This window comes from Pinus tabuliformis, chromosome 2_1 (genome assembly GCF_031772625.1).
Source record: "Pinus tabuliformis cultivar Carrire ecotype Pingquan chromosome 2_1, CPIR1, whole genome shotgun sequence".
NCBI classification, from domain to species: domain Eukaryota; kingdom Viridiplantae; phylum Streptophyta; class Pinopsida; order Pinales; family Pinaceae; genus Pinus; species Pinus tabuliformis.
This window is the reverse complement of record NC_142299.1, coordinates 618,009,497-618,031,662: the sequence shown is the minus strand read 5'-3', so window position 1 is coordinate 618,031,662 and position 22,166 is coordinate 618,009,497.

Sequence of the window (22,166 nt, the reverse complement as noted above, 5' to 3'; positions counted from 1 at the left end):
TACGCTCCTTTAATGAAGCAAACTTGCATGTATATGCTACTTCCTTTTGCCCAACCTGCATATACCTTTAAAGATATTTAATCATAAAACCTCTGAACTACAAATTGTACCAATCAGTGACATTCTGAAGATCTACTGTCATATTACAGAGTTCTAAACAGATAGCAACAAGGATCACCCTTCTTTCTTAATCAATTAATCAATGAGACACAAACTCTTTATGCATTCAGTTTTACTTTCATATCTAAGAAGACTTCATTGACAGACAACAGTAAAACAGCAGCACTGATCTGATAGACCAGTCATCCTTGAACATCAAGCTTTTCTTTTGCATACGCTACTTGGAAAAGTCGAACTAGTGTGTATATGAACCTTTTCCAAAGAGAACCAGCGTATAGATTTGCAAATACTTACTTATAACTTCGTTGCAATTCCCGACTTCAGACATACCCAGATCATCACATATAAAGGATAAAGCATGTGTTAGCAATCATATATATCCCATCCATTATCAAATCACATAATGATAAGTCATTATGATCCTGATCCATCATTAGATCTCATCCATCATCAAATGCTCAAGTGCATATTTAGTCTAGATCAAGTAAAGCATCAGAAACCCATAACATGCATATTTTCTTTTGATCTAACACTTCATAAGATATTCATTACTTGTGCACTTATCCCTTTGATCTTCTCGTCCTTATATAGTTTTAGGCCTTTCTCAATACCTTGGACCAAAAACACTTAGGACCAATACCTAAGACTAAATACCTTGGACCAAAACCTCGAATCAATACTTCAGACTAAATACCTTCGACCAATACTTTGGACCAAATACCTCAGACCAATACCTTGGACCAAAACCTCGAACCAAAACCTCAAACCAATACCTTAGACTGAATACCTTGGACCAAAACCTCGGACCAATACCTCGGACCAAAACCTTGATTTTCCATCCCATACATGCTTTTCCTTCTGTGAAAGTGCATGCATACATATACGCTTCTTCTGTTCCATGAGCCCGCGTGTATACGCTAGTTGGACAAGGTGAACCAATGTATACTTCTTAAACCATTCTCTTTCTTCAATTTCTTGATTCTGATATGTAGTCCTTTGTTCCTTCATCCTATTTTTTTTGTACCATTACTTTGTTCCCTCTGAATAGACTTGTTATAATGTGATTTTCCATATTACTTCTGAATTGATTCCTTTGAACTGCCTTCCATTTTGTCACATCTGTAAACACAACTACCATGCATTCTATCACACCTGATATCTCTCCTGTAGATTCATCTAGTTACGTAGATTAATTTAGTTACCATATACAAGTGAGTTGTTCTGCTACAAGTGGGTTGCCATCAAGTAAAACACATGTATCATAATGCTAACATCAAGTGATAGGTTGTATAATAGCAATGGATAGATGGGTGATAGGACGACAGACTTGTGGAGTAATGAGTTTTTAAAATGGCATAGACAAGGGGAAGGAGAAACACATTCAAACCAACAACTCTAGAAGGTCGGAACTAGGTTCCTTTAGCTAAAATAAGGTGGAAATAAGGCCTTAAATAGATGCCCCCTAATGCATGAGCTCATAAGAGAAATTAATTTCCAAAATACATTATGAAAACATGTATCAAAATGCAAGGAAGGGTTTTAAACCAAGGAACAAAATCAGAGCCACACTCATAAACAAGTATCAATCATAATAATATCATCCCTGAGACAGGAAAACCCATACTTAGCATAAAGATAAATTGAACATGGCCACCAACCATACAATGCGGATCCATGACATGAAATCCTAGTACATGGAAATGAGACATACATAGTGGATTCATGCAAAAGGATAAAAGAACATATCCACCAACAAATACAACATGGATCTATGCCAAAATATACATTAGTAGGGCTATGGACACATAGAGGAGAGGTGCCCCACAGTAGTCATCAAAGTACATAAGATGGTACATAACTCCAACACAACTTGGGAAGGGTGAAATATAAGAGTGATATGTTTGTAAGCCAATTTATTCTACACAAACACAATGGTATGAATCTACATCATGTAAATAAATGATCTGATATCAAGCATAGTAGAAACTTTATGATTACGATTCATTTAGGTATATATTTAAGAAACACGACGAGACCCGCCAATGATGAAAATGGACCCCAAGGTACCTAGCACAACCCACAAAGTGTGAATAAATGTGCTAACATTGAACACTCATGGCTTCAACTGATTAGAAGACAATGAGGTAAAACTCACTGTCGATTGTGAGGAAACTTTCCACTAAGGTATACAATCTCCAAGCTACTACTAGTTCTTAGATCTAGCTCCTCAATAATGATTTGAAGTCAACAAGAGAAGATTCATTTAAGGAGGTCCTTAATGTATCCCTCATCAATCGACATGGAATATATCAATAGATGAGGAGGAAATACGCTGCAACATTTTCTTCCTATTTCATTTTCAAACTCTAAAACTATCTTCTATAATTTTGGTACATGTTTCCTTCTTCATCTTGTCATCACCTTCATAGATGTTTTGAAGTGAAAATCCAAGTCTATAAAATTTAATTTGAATCATTAAAGATGAATGAGGATGATGTTATAGAAAAAAAATGCCTTCGTGTGGATGAAATAGTAAACACCATGATAAGTCTTGATGAAACTGTGAATGATTCCACAATAGTTCAAAAAGTGTTGAGATCTCTTCCTACCAGATTCAATGCCAAAGTATCAGTGATTGAGGATATGCAAGACCTTAACACATTAACAATGAATCAGCTACATGGAACATTAACTTCCTATGAAATGATAACTACAAAAGGCAGATCTACATCAAGGGAATAAAGCTTTAAATCATATAAGAAGACCAAATATGATCAAGAATGATCAATCTATGGATCTGATTAATAAGAGGCTATGTTTATCAGAAGACTAAAGAGAGGATATAGCGAATACAAATGTAATTTTCCTTGAAAATTCTTTAATTGTGTAAAAGTAGGTCACTATGCATCTAAATTCCCATACAAAGAGGAAGATAATGAACATGATAATAACGAAAATAATAAGTATAGGAGAGTTAAGAAGAATAAGAACCTCAAGAAGAAGAGCTTCTATATCCAAGAAAACAATAACTCCTCATAATATGATGGATGAAAAACCTTATGGTGAAGAAGGGATCAATGATTTCATGCTCATGGCTAGAAGCCCAAGTTGAAGACCGGGATGAATATGAGATAGTTGAAGAAGGGGCACTAGTATATTTGGAAGGTGAATTAGTAAGTGTCTTGGAAGAAATCAATAGACATAGGAAAAAGAATAAGAAGTAAAAAGGGTTATTTATTAAGTATGGAAGATAATAGCTCAAATCTAAAGATTTATAACTTCTTCTTCTGAAAGTAGATTTGGAGGAAGCAATGAAGATTGAAGACACTCTATTACAACAACTAAAAGAGAAGGGAAATGAATGTGAAAACCTGTAGGAAGATATAGTCTCCCTTAAAAAGGAATTAGAGAAATCTAAGGATCAATTGAACTAGAACTTAAAGTATTTTAAAGGATTTGAAAATTTAGATGAAATTCTTAATGTTTAGAGATCTCCCATCATGAAAACTAGTTTGGGTTATAAGGAGAGACAAGTAGGAAAATACTTGAAGAAAAAGAACCAATTAACTTCATTGGAGCACTCAAAGGACACAATAACAATGGAATCCAAAGAAATGATAACTACCATAAAAAGACAAATAAAAGTGAATTACAACAATGAAATTAAGATTAAAAAATGGTCAAATTCAGTAGCAACAAAGAGAAGAAAATGTCAACAAGGATATAGGAGAAATTAATAAAATTCAGTAGTATCAAAGAGAAGAAAATGACAGAAAGGAAATAAGAAACATTAATAAAACTCGATGGAAATAAAGGAGGGAAAATTATAGCAATTCAAACAACCAAAAATATCAAGTGAGAAATCAATAAAATTCTTATCCCCCTCAAGGAGAAAGTTATCAAGAATTTAGAAGGTCATATCCTCAAAGGAAATTTATTCCTAGGTATCAAAATATCTTCTATGGTTACTATTATTCATGTACAGATTTTTTCCACAAGCACATAATTTATGGAGCCTATATTAGAAATAATCAAATTAAAAAAGAAATAAATGAATCTTCTCAATCAACAAGAAACATAGATAGTAGATTTGTAAATCCACATAGCAATGATCCTAAAGACAACGATACTTTTGGTCCTTTATTTGATTGTATTGAATGCTATAACTTTCATAACTATGGGAATAAAACAACTGATTGTAGAACTAGAAAAATTAGATTAGCTCCTCAATTAAAGCAAGCACAAGAAGAATTGAAGACATAGAAGAAGAAAAAAGAGAAAAGGAAAGAAAATCCAGTATTGTTTTATATGCCCAAAACCAAGGCAGCCATTGGTATGTGGATAATGGATGCTCCAAACATATGATTAGTGATAAGAGTAAATTCTTATCACTAAAAGAAGATAAGATAGATAGTGTTACCTTTGGTAATGATGCTCTAGGAAAAATCATGGGAAAAGGCATAGTTAGCTTGAACAATCAAAGAGGCAAGGCTTAGAATGTTCTTTTTGTGGATGGACTCAAACACAACTTGTTGAGTTTAATTTAAATGCACAACCAAGGGTATGATGTCACATTCCAAACCAAAAGTTGTGAAATAGAGATGAAAAACACAAGGAAAGTGGTAGCAAAGGTTGTGAGAACACCATGTAATGTTTACATACTCAATAAGGAAATGAGAAATGTTGTTTGGGGAAGCTTAATAAGAGTTGGCTATGGCACAACAATTTGGGACACTTAAAATTTGAACATATAGTGAAGCTCGGCAAGAGGTAAGCTATAAGGGATTTACCAAAGATTTTGAAACCTAATAATGTAGTCTATAAACCATGTCAAATTGGTAAACAGGTTAGAGTACCATTTAAGACTAAGGAACACTCATTAACCAACCTTTGTAGTTGGTTCATACAGACTTTTTTGGACCCTCAAGAATGGAAACAACGAGTGGAGAATGATATTTTATGATGATTATTGATGACTATATCAGGCTGACTTGGGTTACATTTTTGAAAGAGAAATATGAATCATTTGATAATTTCAAAGTCTTTAAATCCCTTCTTAAAAATCAAATTGAGTAAATTGAAATTCCTAAGGTATGACAGAGGTGGGGAATTTACCTCAAGAAATTTTTATGATTTTTGTGTAAAACATGGAATAAGAAGACAATTCTCAATTTCAAACACCCCACAACCAAATGGTGTGGTGGTGAGGGAAAACATATTAGTATAGAAAATAGATAGAGAAATGTTAGATGAGAAAAATCTTCCAAACAAATTTTGGGATGAAGTTTTTCATACAACATTTCATATTTTAAATATAGCATACCTCAAGAAAAATATTGAGAAGACTCACTACGAGTTGTGCTATGAAAAGATAGCCTCAATAAAGCACTTCAAATTCTTTGGCAGTAAAAGCTACACCAAAATTAGTGATGATAATCTTCATATGTTTGATGTTATATGTGATGAAGGGATATTTGTAGGATATTAAACTAAGAGCAAAGGCTATAGATGTTACAAATAAATGATTATGTAACATTATCGACAACATTAATGTTAAAAGTAGATGAATATTTACCTCTCCAATAGAATCAACCAAGATGTATCATCCCAATTAATCAAATCAGTAATGAGTGTGAAGAAGAACAACATGAGGAATCAAAAGAGAAAGAAGAAGTAGAGGCAACATGCTCTCGTCCAAAACCTCCTTTGAGGTATGTGCAAAAAACCCCCCCTTATATCAAATTCATGGTGATAAGGAAGTTTAATTCCATAATATAATAATGCTAATAAGCACTCCTAGTCAAGAACATATTGCCATCTCGCCCATGCTTTTACCCAAATACGTTTCTCATGAAAGTGAAGGTAAGCATTGGATGAGTGTCATGAATGAGGAATTAGATCATATTGAGAGAAATCAAAATTGTGAGTTAGATTTAAGACCAATAAATAAAAAAGTCATAGGTACAAAATGGGTCTTGAAGAACAAGTTAAATGAGGATGGACAATTTATGAGGACCAAGGCCAAATTAGTATGTAAAGGATATGCCCAAGTTGAAGGAATAAACTTTGAAGAAAATTTTTCTCCTATTGCAAGATTAGAGGAAATAAGAATGTTTTAGCATTTTCCTGCCATAATAATTTTTAAGTGTATTAGATGGATGTGAAATCAACATTCTTGAATGGAGAACTTGAACAAGAAGTTTATATAGAAAAACCTGAAGGTTTTTAACCATCAAACAATCATCTAAATGTGTGTAGGTTGAAAAAGGAATTGTATGGACTAAAGAAAGGGCCAAGGACATGGTATTCTAGATTAGACAAACATCTACAACAACAAGGCTTGAAAAGAGGGACAACTGATAGTAATTTGTATATCAAATTTGAAAATGAAGATCTTTTAATCATTATTGATTATCCTGATGACATAATCTTTGGTAGTAATGTAGATTTACTAAGATAAAATTTTGCAATTGAAATGCAAGTTCAATTTGAGATGTCTATGCTTGGGGAACTCCATTATTCCTTGGTTTACAAATTACACAGTAAAAAAAAGGCATGCTCATTTCCCAAGGAAAGTATCTCAAATAAATGTTGACTAAGTTTGGAATGGAAGCGTGTTCACTTGTTAATACTCCTATATCCACTGGATGTAAGATAAGCAATGATGATGAGTTACCAGAGGTAAATAAAAAATGTTTAAATCAGTGATTGACATCTTGTTGTAGTTAAAATCCTTAAGTACATACATAATTCAAGTTGTTGTTTTGGTAGAAAAAATATCAATCAACTCCCAAGCAGAGCCATTTGTTAGTTGCAAAAATAGTTTTTAGGTACCTAAAAGGAACAATGGATTGTGGATTGTGGTATACAAAGGGTCATATCTTCTGATTGAGTGCATAAACAAATTTTGATTAGGCTGGTAATGTATATGATATAAAGAGAACAAGTGGTGGTGCTTTATTTCTAGGAAATTTCTTGGTGGAATGGGTAAGCAAAAAGAAAACACCTATCTCACTATCCATAGTTAAAGCCGAGTACATAGTAGTTGTAGCATGTTGCACTTATATTTTGTGGATGATGCATCAATTGAAAGACATGAAGGTAACTTATGATGAACCAATTCCCAGTGTATGTGATAACATAAGTGCTATAAGTATATCCAAGAATTCTATTCTTCACTCCAAAACAAAACACATACCTGTAAAGTATCACTTTCTTAGAGAACAAGTGGTTGATCTGATTGTAAAGTTGCAATACGTATCAAGGAATAAATAGTTGATACATTCACCATGCCCCTTTCGAGAGAAGCCTTTGAGAATTTAAGGGAAAATTTGGAGTGATGTCTCCCTCATCACTTCACTAATATCCTTCATAAGCAAAGTAGGGAAGTTGTCCAAATATGTCAAGGATAGTTGTATATTGTGACGTCAGAGAGAAGAAAAGAGGTGAACTCAACGGGAGCTTCAAGGTCTGCAGGAGTAGTACAAGTTTAGGGGGAGGAGAGTGCACTATAAGAATGATGAAATAAGTTTTGTTTGTATTCCTTCAATTGGTATCAACTCGTTTAAGTAGCAACAACCATTTTTTTCAGCAACCATTAAAATCAACATCTTGTTATATCTAATCAGGGGGAGTAGCTTAAACCCTTTGCCATTGATTTCATAGGGGGAGAACAATCAAACATTGGAATCTCAATGTGAAGAGGAGAATGAGAAGACATTGTCACTTCAAAGAAAGGGGGGAATGAGCAAACAATGGAGCTTTAAGGTTATCAGAGTTAGTGGGAGTTTCGGCAAATTTACAGGGGGAGTCAAGCCCAAATCCATAAATGACTACCAATGTCTAGTGTTATTACCATCAATGATAAGGGGGGCAATTTTTGAGTGTGTTGTCATTTAAAATGTTATTTTTAGTCATTTATGTTAAGTTTAGGGGGAGCTTGTTAAGTATCCATTTTCATTGATGTCATTGTTGTATACATGAAGTTGTCTTTGATTCTTGAGTGTTGGAAGTCTAGCTTATTTTTCGAGTGGGGTGTGGAGCATGGCCAGTCTATCATTACAGACATTTTTACTCCATATACCTTGATCAAAATAACATGAATATTATTTTGTTTGGTAGCCCTCTTAGAGAGATTTCTAATGGTATATGGCACTTAGTCTAACTCCTTAGGAATGAAGAGAAACTTGAGTTTGATGTGATGGACTTTAGAAATACCCAGTCCAGGTTTTGATGGGTCATGGTTCCATGAGAGAATGGATATTCGACCATATAAGGGTTCAGATAGGTGGATGGAAGATGTCGGTCAAGCTAGGTGGATTCATCCGATCATCCAAACCTATTTAGGATGCACCAAGGCATCTTGGCATCCAAGCCTCCCGGGGTGCAACAAGGCAACACTTGTGAAAACAATCAAATCCCATATTTCCTAGCACCAAACAACTTTTGGACCTAATATGTCATGGTAGGACATGTGGAGACAAGTCAAAGTGACAAATTGGTTGACAAGGAAAATATGTGGCAGGATTATGACATGGCACCCTGAGGTGAAGACACATGGTAGGTGAATTTCACTCTTTTTTTGGGTGGTCAAAGTGACACATGACAATATAGGTGGCATCCAAATGGAAATACAGGTGGCATTGAGGTGGCATCAGCTGGAAGTGACATGGTACGAATGATGACATGGAAATTTGTGGTCATGACACGTGGCAGGTAGATTTAGCATTTTTGGGTGGCAAAGTGACCCTTTTTTAAGTGACACGTGGCAGTGATGTGGTAGTGACATGGCATGGAAGGTGATAGAGAGATGATGTATAAATGACATAGTAGATGATGTGGAAGGTCTTGAGATTCACACCAGGGGTATGGTTTGGCAAATTTTTCCTTTGTATTTCAAATTTCCGAAGTGGCCGAAAAATTGTATTTTGTGCCAAATGGTAGCTAAACAAGGGAGGAAACAATGTGGGCCTTTACATCTGGGCTATGTATTTTATCCAAATATTTTCCCCTTCGTGGTTATAGTAATAAAGTATGCATTATTAATCCTAGACTCTGGATTGAGCGAGTTGGTCAAGTTTCTAGTGTGGTCATGATTCCATGAGAGAAGGAGTTATCCAAGTATCTGCTCCTTTGAGGGTGAAGAAATCATGCATAGTTATCTTAAGAGTGGATACCAAATCCTCAGATCCATCTAGATGCAAGGTTAAGTGTTATTCAACCATCTAGCCACATGATGGTTTAATTTCAATGCGAAGGTTGTGGGGCCCAGATACCAGATCCCAAGACCCATCTGGATGTAAGGTTAAAATGTTATCCCTCCATCCATCCATGTAGTGGTGTAGTTTCACTATACATAGAAGTGTAGAACAAACCTTGGATCCCTAAACTTATCTATATGCAAGGACACCTGGGCCTAGACCAAATACAAGATCACACTACCAAGAGTAGTTTGAAGAAGGGTTGGATGTTGGATCACCTAGAATTTTGTTATAACATAAAAAGGTTGGATTGCATAGGTCCAACGATAAGAACCTACTTGGCTTAATTCATCAGTTCTGTCTCTCAATCACATGCATAAGGGATCTTAAAAATTAAGGGTCGAGATTAGAATTTTGTTGGTTTTGAGCACTACAAAATTTAGAAAAGGATAGAATGATTAAAGTTCACAAAGGAAAGTTTGTGTTCTACATGAGAAATAAAATGTCATGAGATTTTAAGTGCCTTGTGGTCTCATGATTGTGAAGGAAAAAATATTGATGCGGACAAGTAATGTGTGGCAATTCGCGAGAGGGAGAGGTGTTGCAAAAATTTATGTAAGTTGTGTTCTTGATTGGGAAAATAGAGAGAGAGAGAGAGAGAGAGAGAGAGAGAGAGAGAGAAAGAGTTTTATTTGCATGACAGTACTTGGTATAGGTTGAAACTGCTAAATGTCAAAAATATGAAGCAATTGTAGATTTTCCTCTAGATTCAGCAGCTCATGTAATTTCCTAAAACACAAGACAACAATCTACTCTACTCTCAAACAGTGGAAACCAATGATTGATGAAAACAATGATCAACAAGAGGAAGAACATCAATGGCATATAAAACAATATTTATCTCGGGAAAGCCACTGCTCAAAACCCCTACTATCTATATTTCATTAATTAGAAATCCGGGTGAAAATACAAGGCTTGTTCTCACTAGAACAATTCCCACACAAGTATAATCAACTCTTTTCTCAGAAGCTAGCTCAAGCCAAACCTTAGCTTATTCTTCTTCTCTCCAAGCCCCTATTTCCTTGCGCAATTCCTAGGATGAATAGTCTATATTTAAAGGGAATTCATGCTTCCAAAACTGTGCAATCCTAATTAGGTCCTCTTCCTGATTGCATGCATGATATTTACAACTCAGTAAATCATACAATTGATAGTACACTATCCCTGCACTCTAGTCTCAACTGGGTCTTTCTTTGAACTGACATGCATGAGTTTCTCATGAGGGAATCTTCAATTAACTGGAGTAACACTTGTAGATGCACCAGTGCACCAACTCACTATTAGTTCTCTATTAGCTCCAAAAACAGTTAGAACTAATTTAACTGACCATAACTCAGTAAACTTAGTTATCTAATTACAACTCAATCTAAACTCATAATGGACCCCTAAAATTTAGGAAGAACACTTACATGACTTCCAAAAGATTTCCAACTCAAAATTCCTAAGCTAACTAAGTTAATTAAAATTAATTAACTATTTACAAGTTGCTATGAGAATAGAATTTGATTTTAATTCAGAGTTTAATTCAAGGACAAATTAAACTGGAATTTCTTATTTCGATTTCTCAATAGCAAATATTAGGCATGGTGTGAAAAGGAGAGTTGAGAAGAGGCTGAATGTGCATATTGGCTGAGATCTGAAGCTACTATGTACAATAAAATTGTTGGTTTGTAGTGCTGAAGTAAATCAATTTGAATCAAAGAATCACAATTAGTAGGTTCTTGCAAATTAGGGGGCTACAGTCTCCAATAGGTTGGTGGCTACATGCAGTTGGAGTTGATGCTTCCAACAAGTGGGTTCTTGCAAATAAAGGGGGTTAGAGCCTCTTGTAGGTTGGTTCCTACATAACCTTATATAAATTGAGGTTGGTGCCTGCATTTACATTAAAATTAAAAGAAGATTTGAGGTTTCCTCCCATATGGATTTCCAGGTAAACATCCTTTGTCCAATTATTTATGTGTTTGATACATTGTTCTATTATTAAATGTGTTGACTGGATAAATGGTTGTTAACATTTTATATAATATTGATTCAACCCTCTCATCATTATTCCGGTTTCAAACAATTATTCTAGTTTAATATTATTTAATATAAAATAAATAAAAAATTTACCCAATGTCATTTATTCTTCAATTCATTTTCTTACTTTCTTTTCCTAAATGATCTGAACAATTATTTTTCTGTTTTGTAGAGTATTTATCAATATCAATGGAATGTGATTTTAATTGAGTGATTATGATATGCATGTTTGGTTTTAGTGTCATTTTGTTGCAGTTTATACATAACAATTGTAATCATGATAAAATACAGGAGGAAAAAAATAGTGAGAGATGATAGACAATAAGAAGCAGGAAAGAAAGACCAAACATAATAGTCTCCAAGAATTTGGGAATGTCTATGTGGATTTTCAGCAGCAAAGAAATGAAGAATGCAACAAACAAAAACTCCTATCATCCAATACTGGGTTGTGGAGTTTTCAGTTAGCTATACACATGCATGCCAGAAGACAGGACAACCATAGTTATTTAGGCTGCGAAGGCATATTACTAAATCTTATGTTAACGTGTATCACTATTGAAATGTTATGTTAATGTAAACATTGTATTTTATTAGTAATAAAAATATGTTGATTAAAAACAACATAATTTTAAGGAAATTGCAAACTTTATATAAATCTAATTCCTAATTTCCATAATGATGAAAAAAAAGAAATATTTTTTTAGATATTTCAAGTTTTGTTCATATAAGATATAAGATGTAGTATAATCTAAATGAAAAAGGGTGTTGATACTCTGGTTCAACAACTATGTGTGAAGGTTTGGTTCCCACAAATCCCATGATCCAATCTCGAACAAGACTATATACACTTAAAATTGCTCCAAGTAAGATTTTTCCAAAACTATATACACTTCACATATATATATAGATATAATCTAGAAAAGAGAACATACATATTCAATATATTCTATGAAAGAGAACATATATTAAAATATTATACGTGAGGGATCAAATCCAATTAACACAACACTACCACAGATTTTATTGATCAGATTGCATTGGACACGGCATGACTCACAAACCATTACGAAAGATTTGATTGGCCCGTGGCAAGATAGACAATTTGAAGGGGGCAATCGACCAAAATCAACCAACATTTCAATTATGGACAAACTGCTAGTGTAGACTTAAATGGACAAGTAAAGTCAACACACCATAATAAACTATGCACTACAATTATGTGTGACAAATGGGTAGTCTTACCCTGGAATAAGGTACTGTCTAACCCGACTTTACGCACAACAGTAATTAAGAACTTTGATATGGATTTTGTTCTTCTGGATAATAAGCATCTTCATAATGTTTCAAGCAATGTTCGATATCACCCTTGAAATGTCTTTCCATATCCTTGTACGCATCTAGGTTGATATCCACACCTTTGTTTTTGGCTTCCATCCATAATGGTACTTTATGTCAATGAATTCTTTCCCAAAACATTCCATGAGATCCCTACTCCCATGACACACATTCTGGCCATCCACTACTTATACTTTCCCATATCTTCTCATATTTTGAGAAACCAACACATTTCATCAGTGACCATAAGTGCATGCAAGGCATTGCATTTTCTTCTCCTGTAAGCTCATAAGTTTCTCCTTCTTCAGCCCATTTTTCATTCAAGATCCTTTTCCCTGAAGAACTTCTAAGTGGAAATTTTTATTGGCAGAGAAAGACTTAATTTGTCCATATGTTCTCAATATTCCACATTTTTGTCTCGGTTTTGGTGCTTCTACCAAAGCAACAAGGCTTTCTTTGGGTGGAATCGCTATTGTTTTGTTTCCGGTTTTATCTGTTCTTTTTTCAGTTATTTGAAGTTCTTTATCCACCATAAGTACAAACTCTCGGAACGATGGGGGACCGTCAATAAGGCTTCAGGATCACGTTTCCAGCCGACCAGAAACTCAGATGATGCAGAATCCTTTGGAAAGTTTTATGTATCAATAATGAACTCCATCATGTTTTTCATTATAATAGCTCTTCCTTTTCACAAGCATTGTTTATATTTTTCAGATATTGTATCAGGTTTTTTCTCTAATAAACTCACAGTAGACTCACATTCCTCATATAAAGTGTTGATATCTGTTTCACTCCAATGCTTTGTAGGTGCTTGCCAAAGTGGTGCCTTTACATTCGCCAAGGTTGCCACTCCTACATAAGGAACTAATATATTTTTCTTGATCTTAATTTTAAATTATATCCGCTGTAAAAACAGTCTCTAACAGTTGGAGAAACTTTGACATGAAAGGAGCAGCTCCCCAATATAAGGAATACCAGGAATAGAATGGTTGCCTCTTCACATATGTTTCATCAACGATCAACTCTATCATTTTTTCTATTATAACTTCTCTTCCTCTTTCCAAGCACATGCTATATTTTTCAGATTTTATAGGAGCCTTTTCAGGTAAGATCATCGTAGTATATTGCCAGTTCTTATAAAGTAATTAGATCTCTTCATCACTCCAATTGCCTCTGCGTCTTGGAAATCCCATTATATCCATCCCAAAAATACTTCCCTGAAACTACAATTGTAACAACTTCACGGATCCACGAAATTATATATATATATATATAGATAGATATATATATATATATATATATAATGCTTCTACCACTAAAATAACTATGTCATTGGAATGCACCTTCAATACCATTAAACTATGCCAAGCCCTAACAATTAGAGCCTCGTCCACAGAATTTAAAATATCATATCAGAATTTGGACATAAATCCATTTAACATAATATATCCTTAAATAAACCACTTTTTGACTCCATAAATACATGTTACATCGTCACTCTTGTACCATCCCCATAGGGCGTGGCAACATCAATTCTTTGGAAAGAAAAGATAACGATCAACAAAACATTAGGGGAGAGCCTTCTATTGTTGTGTAGGGACCAATACTAGTTATAGTACTGGTCCCACACATCCATGAAAAAATATTCATTAACCATAAAAAATATGCACATAAATAGTTTATATTAAGTTAAATAAGTTATATAATTTAGTCCAAAACGGGACCACATATTGATTGGGCCAACAAGTGTCAAACACCAAACCTTAACATCATAGGTTGACAAGACTTAATGTCCCAAGTACCTCCAGCTCTAAATTACCAAATAAGTCAAAATGCACTACAAAACATTCCATTGAATTCTATTTAGGAGTACACCTATCCCATCAAACAGTCACCCAATAATTTCCACTAGCTCGCAACACATCCCATTGCTCAGTAATACCTTCATAAGAATAGGTGAAATGTGTGTCAGCCATATGTACATGTGTGTTTAACCATTCAACATATTGAAGACAATAAATGACAACATTCAATGCAGGAATTAGTTCAGAGGATGCAATAAATGACACCAACCATTTCAATTCAAGTATTGAACACACCAACTTTTTCAATTCAGGAATTAAAAACAGGAAGGTACAAGGATCAACCATGAAATATGATCAGCAATTTGATCATGTACAAATCAATCTAGACCACACATTTGAATTTGGGAGATGGCAATCCATGCCAATCTTCTCTACCAATTAAATTCTATATCAAAAAAACTATAAAGCATCAACGCTTACTGATTTTCATTTCAATCATTCGTCCTACTCATCAGCTATTGGAGACATACAATCAGAGTGTTCAGACATTCTTACATTCATTATATTCATAAGTTGTTGGAGACATACAAACGAAGTGTGTGCACAATGTTACATTCAGTCTATTCATCAGCGGCTAGAGACATACAAATAGAGTGTGTGCAGAGTGTTACATTCATTCTAGTCATCAATTGCTGGAAACATACAGGTATGTTTTTGTTGAATAATGTTACCATGTTTGTTGAATAATGTTATTTTTGTTGAGAAACAAGGGTAAATTAAAGCCATTATAGTCCATATCACTTGTTACATATATCACAAGATCCGATTAGAGAAGAATTTCTATATGAATAATAGATCCACTAATTTAGAAACCAGTTTCAATGCCACTATAACCTCAAATCCGACCCCTGCAATTCAATATCAGACTACTATAATAGCAAAGAATATCCTTTCAAAGAGAAAATTCTGATGTTAGGTAGATTCACTGTTTGGTTAGAGAAGAATTTCTAAATGAATAACAGACCTGCTGGTTTAGAAATTCTCTTTTAAATATTAGAATATCAAATTATTACAATATCAAATTAAGACAAGATAACTACAAGATTGCAGGAGCATAACTACAAGGAATTAGAGGACTAGCTATTCCAATTAGAGAAGAACTGAAACTGGATAAGTTGGATATTTTGGACCAAAAACTGACAGATCACACTTCTGTTCAATTATTTTATGGACCATGCTGAGCTTCTACATATAAGGGGGAAAAATTGAAGGCATATAGTGCACCATTAGGTGTGGAAAACCCAAAATGTAACAGTTGTGAGAAAATGCTATATTATCTCTGTTAAGGCCTGTCAAGGACCTGCATAATCTTAAAGTGAAGGTTTCAGAGTGCTGTCATGCAAATCTACATCAGTGGACCTGCCTAATAATTATAGGCCATCTAGCCTTACCACGACTACGCCTCTCTGTTTGGACTGGTAATTTTCCAGTCTCAAGGGGGTCCCCTAGGTGTTGTATGTTGCCAACAAACCAATAAGTCTGTAAAGAATCAAAGTTGATTGGCACACAGAAAAATCAGTGTGAGTTGTTGCCCCTAAGAAGTCAACAACAAGGATAAATTCTTCCCTATATTAATGATCGTTGAGATCAGATGCATCCAACAATATAACAATGAGTGAAGAAGGACAAAACTGAAAAGATATGTTTCTTAGGTGAATCTGAAATAAAAAATAAGTATCAAGCAAAACAACATCACAACACATCTAACAACTATTGAGGCAATAGATTCTAAGAACCAGAGATAAGGCATAATAGAACCAAACCAAATATTATTTGAGGTTGAATTACACCACAGTGGGGGAAACATTGAAGGCATATAGTGAACCATTAGGTGTGGAAAACCCAAAATGTAATAGTTGTGAGAACATGTTATATTATCTCCATTGAGGTTTGTCAAGGTCTTGCATAAACTTAAAGTGAAGGTTTCAAAGTGCTATCATGAAAATTTGCATCAGTGGACCTGCCTAATAATTATAATCCATCTAGCCTTACCACGACTATGCCTCTTTGTTTAGAATGGTAATTTTCCAACCTCAAGGGGGTCTCCTAGGTGTTGTATGCTGCCAACAAACCAAGCTATAAAGAATCAAAGTCGATTGGCACACATAAAACTCAGTGTGAGCTTTTTCCCCTAAGCAGTCAACAACAAGGATAAATTCTTACCTATATTAATGATCGTTGAGATCAGATGCCTCCAACAGTATAGAAATGAGTGAAGAAGGACAAAACTAAAAAGATATGTGCCTTAGGTGAATCTGAAATCAAAATAAGTATCAAGAAAACCAAACATCGCAACACATCTAACAACTATTCAACCAATAGATTCTAAGAACCAGAGATAAGTCATAATAGAACCAAACCAGATATTAATTGAGGTTGAATTATACCACAGTGGGGGAAACATTGAAGGCATATAATGCACCATTAGGTGTGGAAAACCCAAACTGTAATAGTTGTGAGAGCATGCTATATTATCTTTGTTATGGTCTGTCAAGGTCATGCATAAACTTTTCTTTACAATGTCTAGAAATCATATGCCATGTCAATTAAATGTAACAAGTTGTATGGGTTTTGAGTTGAGAAAGAATTTCATTTTGGTTGTTGAACAGATCTGTATAAACAAACTTATAAGGTTAAAGGTGTTTATGTTGAAAGTTGTGAACCAACACCAATTTGTTACTTCCTCTTTACATAAACTCTAGGATATTTTTAGTTTATAGGGTATGTAATTGTAAGTAAAGATCTTATACTGAATAAAAAGGAGATACCTTCTTGTATTTATGTTAGTTTTTAGAGGAACTATAATTAGATGGTATGATTTTTATAAGATAAGTGAAAGAAGGAATTAGATGTCAAGATATATTTTATATAGTTTAGTTATAGTAATTAGGATAGAGTAGGAAAAATAACAAGAAGGAAAGAAACCTATTACCTATATTTGACTTAGGCTTTGACTTGCAAGAACAAAAAGAACTGGAACTAAGAATTTGAAAGGGAATAACTACATAGGGGAGAGACACCAGTACACGAATGCCTCCACCTTAGACTTTTAGAATTTTAAATGGAATAACTACATAAAGAGACTACAACTAATAACCATTACATAAAAGATAAGAACCCTTACTAGGAATAAAATGAATGGCAAGAACAAAATGAGTGCCAAGAATAATGATTCGAGGACATAAAAAGTTAGTTGGGTTGAAGAAATTGTGTTATGTCAAAGCTATTACAAAAAAAAGGAATAGCTCTTCCTGATAACTCATATTTTTACCAACTAGGAATAAAATGAATGTCAAGAACAATTATTTGAGGACATGGAAATCTATTTCGGTTGAAGAAACTGTGTTATGTCAAAGCTGTTACAAAAAGAAAAAGGAATAGCGCTTCGTGATAACCCATATTTTTACCAAATAGGAATAAAATGAATGGAAAAAACAATCATTTGAGGACACATAAAAATAGTTGGGTTGAAGAAACTGTGTTATGTCAAAGTTGTTACAAAATTCAAAAGGAATAGGTCTTTATAAGAACTCATAAAAATTATCTAAGAATTAATAAAGAAGTTAAAATGCAAGAAAGGGTCAATGCCACTGTAACCTCAAATTTGACCCCTACAATTCAATATCAAACTACTATAATAGCAATGCTTTAGACCTAATATTTTTCGACAGTCTACAATAGGTCACTGTTGAGGAGAAGTAAGCTTACAAGTGATTGAAAAAATACACTCCAATCATCAATAACATGCAACATACCTTAGAATATTCTCACAACCTATACAAATCAATCAAATAAACCCACAATCCTGCAAGAGAAATCTAGAACTAATTTTTATGTGTGAATCCTCACTGTTTATTTCTAGATTTCTTGTTTCTTTATGTGAATTTAATTATTCCAAGCCTATTGTAGTATGAAATTTTATGTGTGAAAACCATTCCAGTTATGAGTTTCAGATCCGAGATGTATTCAGTTATAATATATTTAAGCACTAATTGTTGTTGCTCATCCATTGCAAAGGCCAATGAATTACCTTGTTTTCTAATACAGTTTTTTAAAATCATAATTTTGTGGTAACTCTGTAGGTTGTTGTAGCCATTCCAAGAGTTTCTATTGCAGATCATACAAGGAACGGCAGGAGGAAAGTAGCGAGGAGGGTCCAAATGAAATCCAGTTCATCAAATGAGGATAGGGGTGGTGATGTTCTGAATGCGCCCGGTAATGTCGTTGAAAAGGACACTGTGGTGGCAAATCATGTTATCCTGCCATCAACCATAGAGCCACCTTCAACCACAGTGCAAGGTGCAAGTTCAACAAACAAAATCAATGCCATGAGAGGCTAGACAAAGCAAGACATGCTAGATGCAATTGATGACATCAAGTTTAAGGGACATTCAATCCATACCTCTGCAAAAAAAAATGGTATTGATGCCTCTAACATACATTATTGGATAAATGGGTTGACTAATACAAATTGTAGAGGGCATGTTATAGTTATGACTGAAGAGGAGGAGGCTAAGGTGGTTGAGTGGTTTAAGGAGATGACCCAATTGGGACATGGGTTAGAGCTTATACAACTTAAATCCACATTAGCTCAAATCTGTTAGGGGAGGAAAAACCCCTTCAAAGATGAGTTTCCTGGTAAATCATGGTGGAGTGGGTTTAAGAAAAGGCATCCAAACCTTGTGGTACGTACAACTGAGGGCCTTGACAAAGAAAGGGCTTTAAATCTATGCCCTATAATTGTGTCCAAGTTCTATAACACTCTTTCTGCTTCATATGAGCAACACTCATATGCCCCAGACCATATATCGAACTGTGATGAAACAAGCTTACAGGCAGGAAGGAACTATGGTATGCGAGTAATTGCCGAGAGAGGGAACAAAAATGTGCCTAAGATTTTTCCTAAGAGTAGGGAGTGGATCAATATTCTTTGTTGTGTCAATGCAATTGGTTCTTCAATCCCAAGATTTTATTTATTCAAAGGTAAAACACAATTAAAAACTATATACATAATTGTGAACCAGGTGCATGCATCACTGCACATCCACATGCATGGATGACAAAGGAACTATTCCTGGATTGGTTTTGTCACTTTGTTGCATCTGTACTAGGTGGTGTCTTGCCTGAAAACATACACCTACTAATTTTAGATGGCCATGGAAGGCACATGGTTGTGAAGACAATTGAGGAGGCCAACAGTGTGGGCATTGACCTACGAACATTGTCAGCTCATACCACTCACAGATTGCAACCCCTTGATGTCACTATGTTTTGGCCTTTCTAGAACTATTTCAAGGTCGAGTGAGCTTCATGGATTGCAAAGAATCCAGGGGTGGAAGTAAAGATATTTGAGCTAGATGAGCTTGCAAGTAAAGCATTTAAAATGGCTCTCACATCTTCTAATATCAAGACTGTATTTAGGAGGACTAGTATATGGCCACTTAATGTTGATGCTCTTATCCATGATACTTCTTGCAGCCAAGAATTTTATGTGGAAGGTCAAGAAGAAGATAACTTACAAGACCATGTTGATGCCCAAGAAGATGTTGTTGTTGCTAAAGGTATAATGTCCCTTTATGAAGGGCACTTATATGGTGATGGTGATGAACATGTGAGAGAGACACAATTCAGTCATGAACCAACTATGAATATCATGGAGGTTGTCACACCCACTAAACCACCTGCCAATTCTACATGTGATATTCCATATGAGGCAGTTGATGAAGCAAATGAAAATGCAAACTTGATTTCAAATGATAATGCAACAATATTAAACCATGAGCAAGTGAGCATGCTAACCCAGGTAATCCCACCATCATGGTTGGTAGAGGCCATGATGAATATCAACACACATAATGTGTCTACCACCAATGAGGAAAGCATGGACATGCCTTCACAACCATCTGAGTTGAACACCGAACTTGTTCATTATTTTGTGGAAAATGGATCATTGGAACAGGAGCTTGTTTAGCATGAAGTACCTGAAGAATCCAACAATGGGGGCCAATCAATTGTACTGGAGGTTGAAATCCAAGTGCTAGGTCCTAGGGAGAATGAGAAAACAAATCAGAGAATACTTGGTGCATTCCTAAAGCTACCAGTAGAGAGAGTGAAGGCCGCATCAAGGCACTCAACTGCAGATTGTCTTCGTTTGGCGAGGAGTTCATAGTTTCTCATATCTGAAGATTATATGAAATTATTGTTTGAGTCTGAACGTAAAAAAAATGAAATTCACGAATCTAAAAAGAGAAAGGAGTAGTTGGCCAAGGAAAAGAAAGTTTCAAGGATTGCAGTAGAAAAAGCTCGATCAAAGGAAAGGTTAGAAAGATAAAAAGCAAGGGAAGATAAGGAACATAAAAAAATGGCAAGACAAGAGAGGGAGGCAAGAAAGGTTCAAGAAGTGTTGGAGAGAGGAGGATGGGTGACAAGCAAGGAAGTCTATGGTCCAAGCCAGTTTAAGGAAAATAGGATGATGTCCAACATGTTGGACCACATTGTAGAGCACACACCATCATACCAAGAGATGATTAACATCCAAGTCCCCTGCTATCATCCAGGGGTTGTGCCCACCTCATATACCCCTACCAATGAAAGTTTAAATCCTAACTGTGTTTATATGACACCTACACTCAGTGTTGGGGTTAGTAACACAAGTGGACACTTGGGCTACTTAGTCCCTCCATGGCTACAAGGAGAAAATTGGAGTCAAGCATATCGTAACATTCAAGCACATCCTAATCAGACAATCTTGGGTAGTCCACCATACTTGGGTTAGGCAAGAGACTCAACAATTTTGGGCAATGCAAGAAATGGATGGCATCAAGCATAGGGGTGACATGAATTAATTTTTGTAACCACATCACAATGTGAATTCTGTAAGGATGTAACGTATTTATTGGTTTCATAGTAGAAGCTAAACTTCTACACAGTTAAGTATTATCCAATGCATCAAATTGAGGATTACAAATGATAAAAATACCATTCTCTTCTAGACAGTTACATCCAGTTTTACTTCATTTGAGAATGTTTGTTATGATGTGTAGATAATTGAACTTTGTTTGAATAATTTAATCAAATTTAGATCAACTAAATTCAAGATTATGAACTATATTGAATTTGAATTGGAATTATGATTTGAAAATTATTTTTATTTCGATGTGAAGATCCAACTACAACAAGTACGACCAGGATAATCATTTAGTTTGGCAATTACTTGATGAAACGAAACATAATAAAGAAGGAAAATAAGTGAACATAAATCACAAGTAGTTATCAATAGAAGATATTAATAACTAGTGAGAAACTGAGCATGAGGGGATTCAACAAGAGACAAAGAGATTTGTAATATCTATCTTTAATATCTATCCAGTGGAAGAGATATGTTCCTATTTCAAGATAGGTTATGTATTGACAGTTCCTATTTCAAGAATGGTTATATATTTCACATATAAAGATTAAAAAATTATCACATTGTAATTAGGATCATTACAAACATATTCACTGTTGAATAATAGGTAGAAACTTCATTGTAGCTCTTTCCACCATGGGGACCCTCAGCATTTTAGAC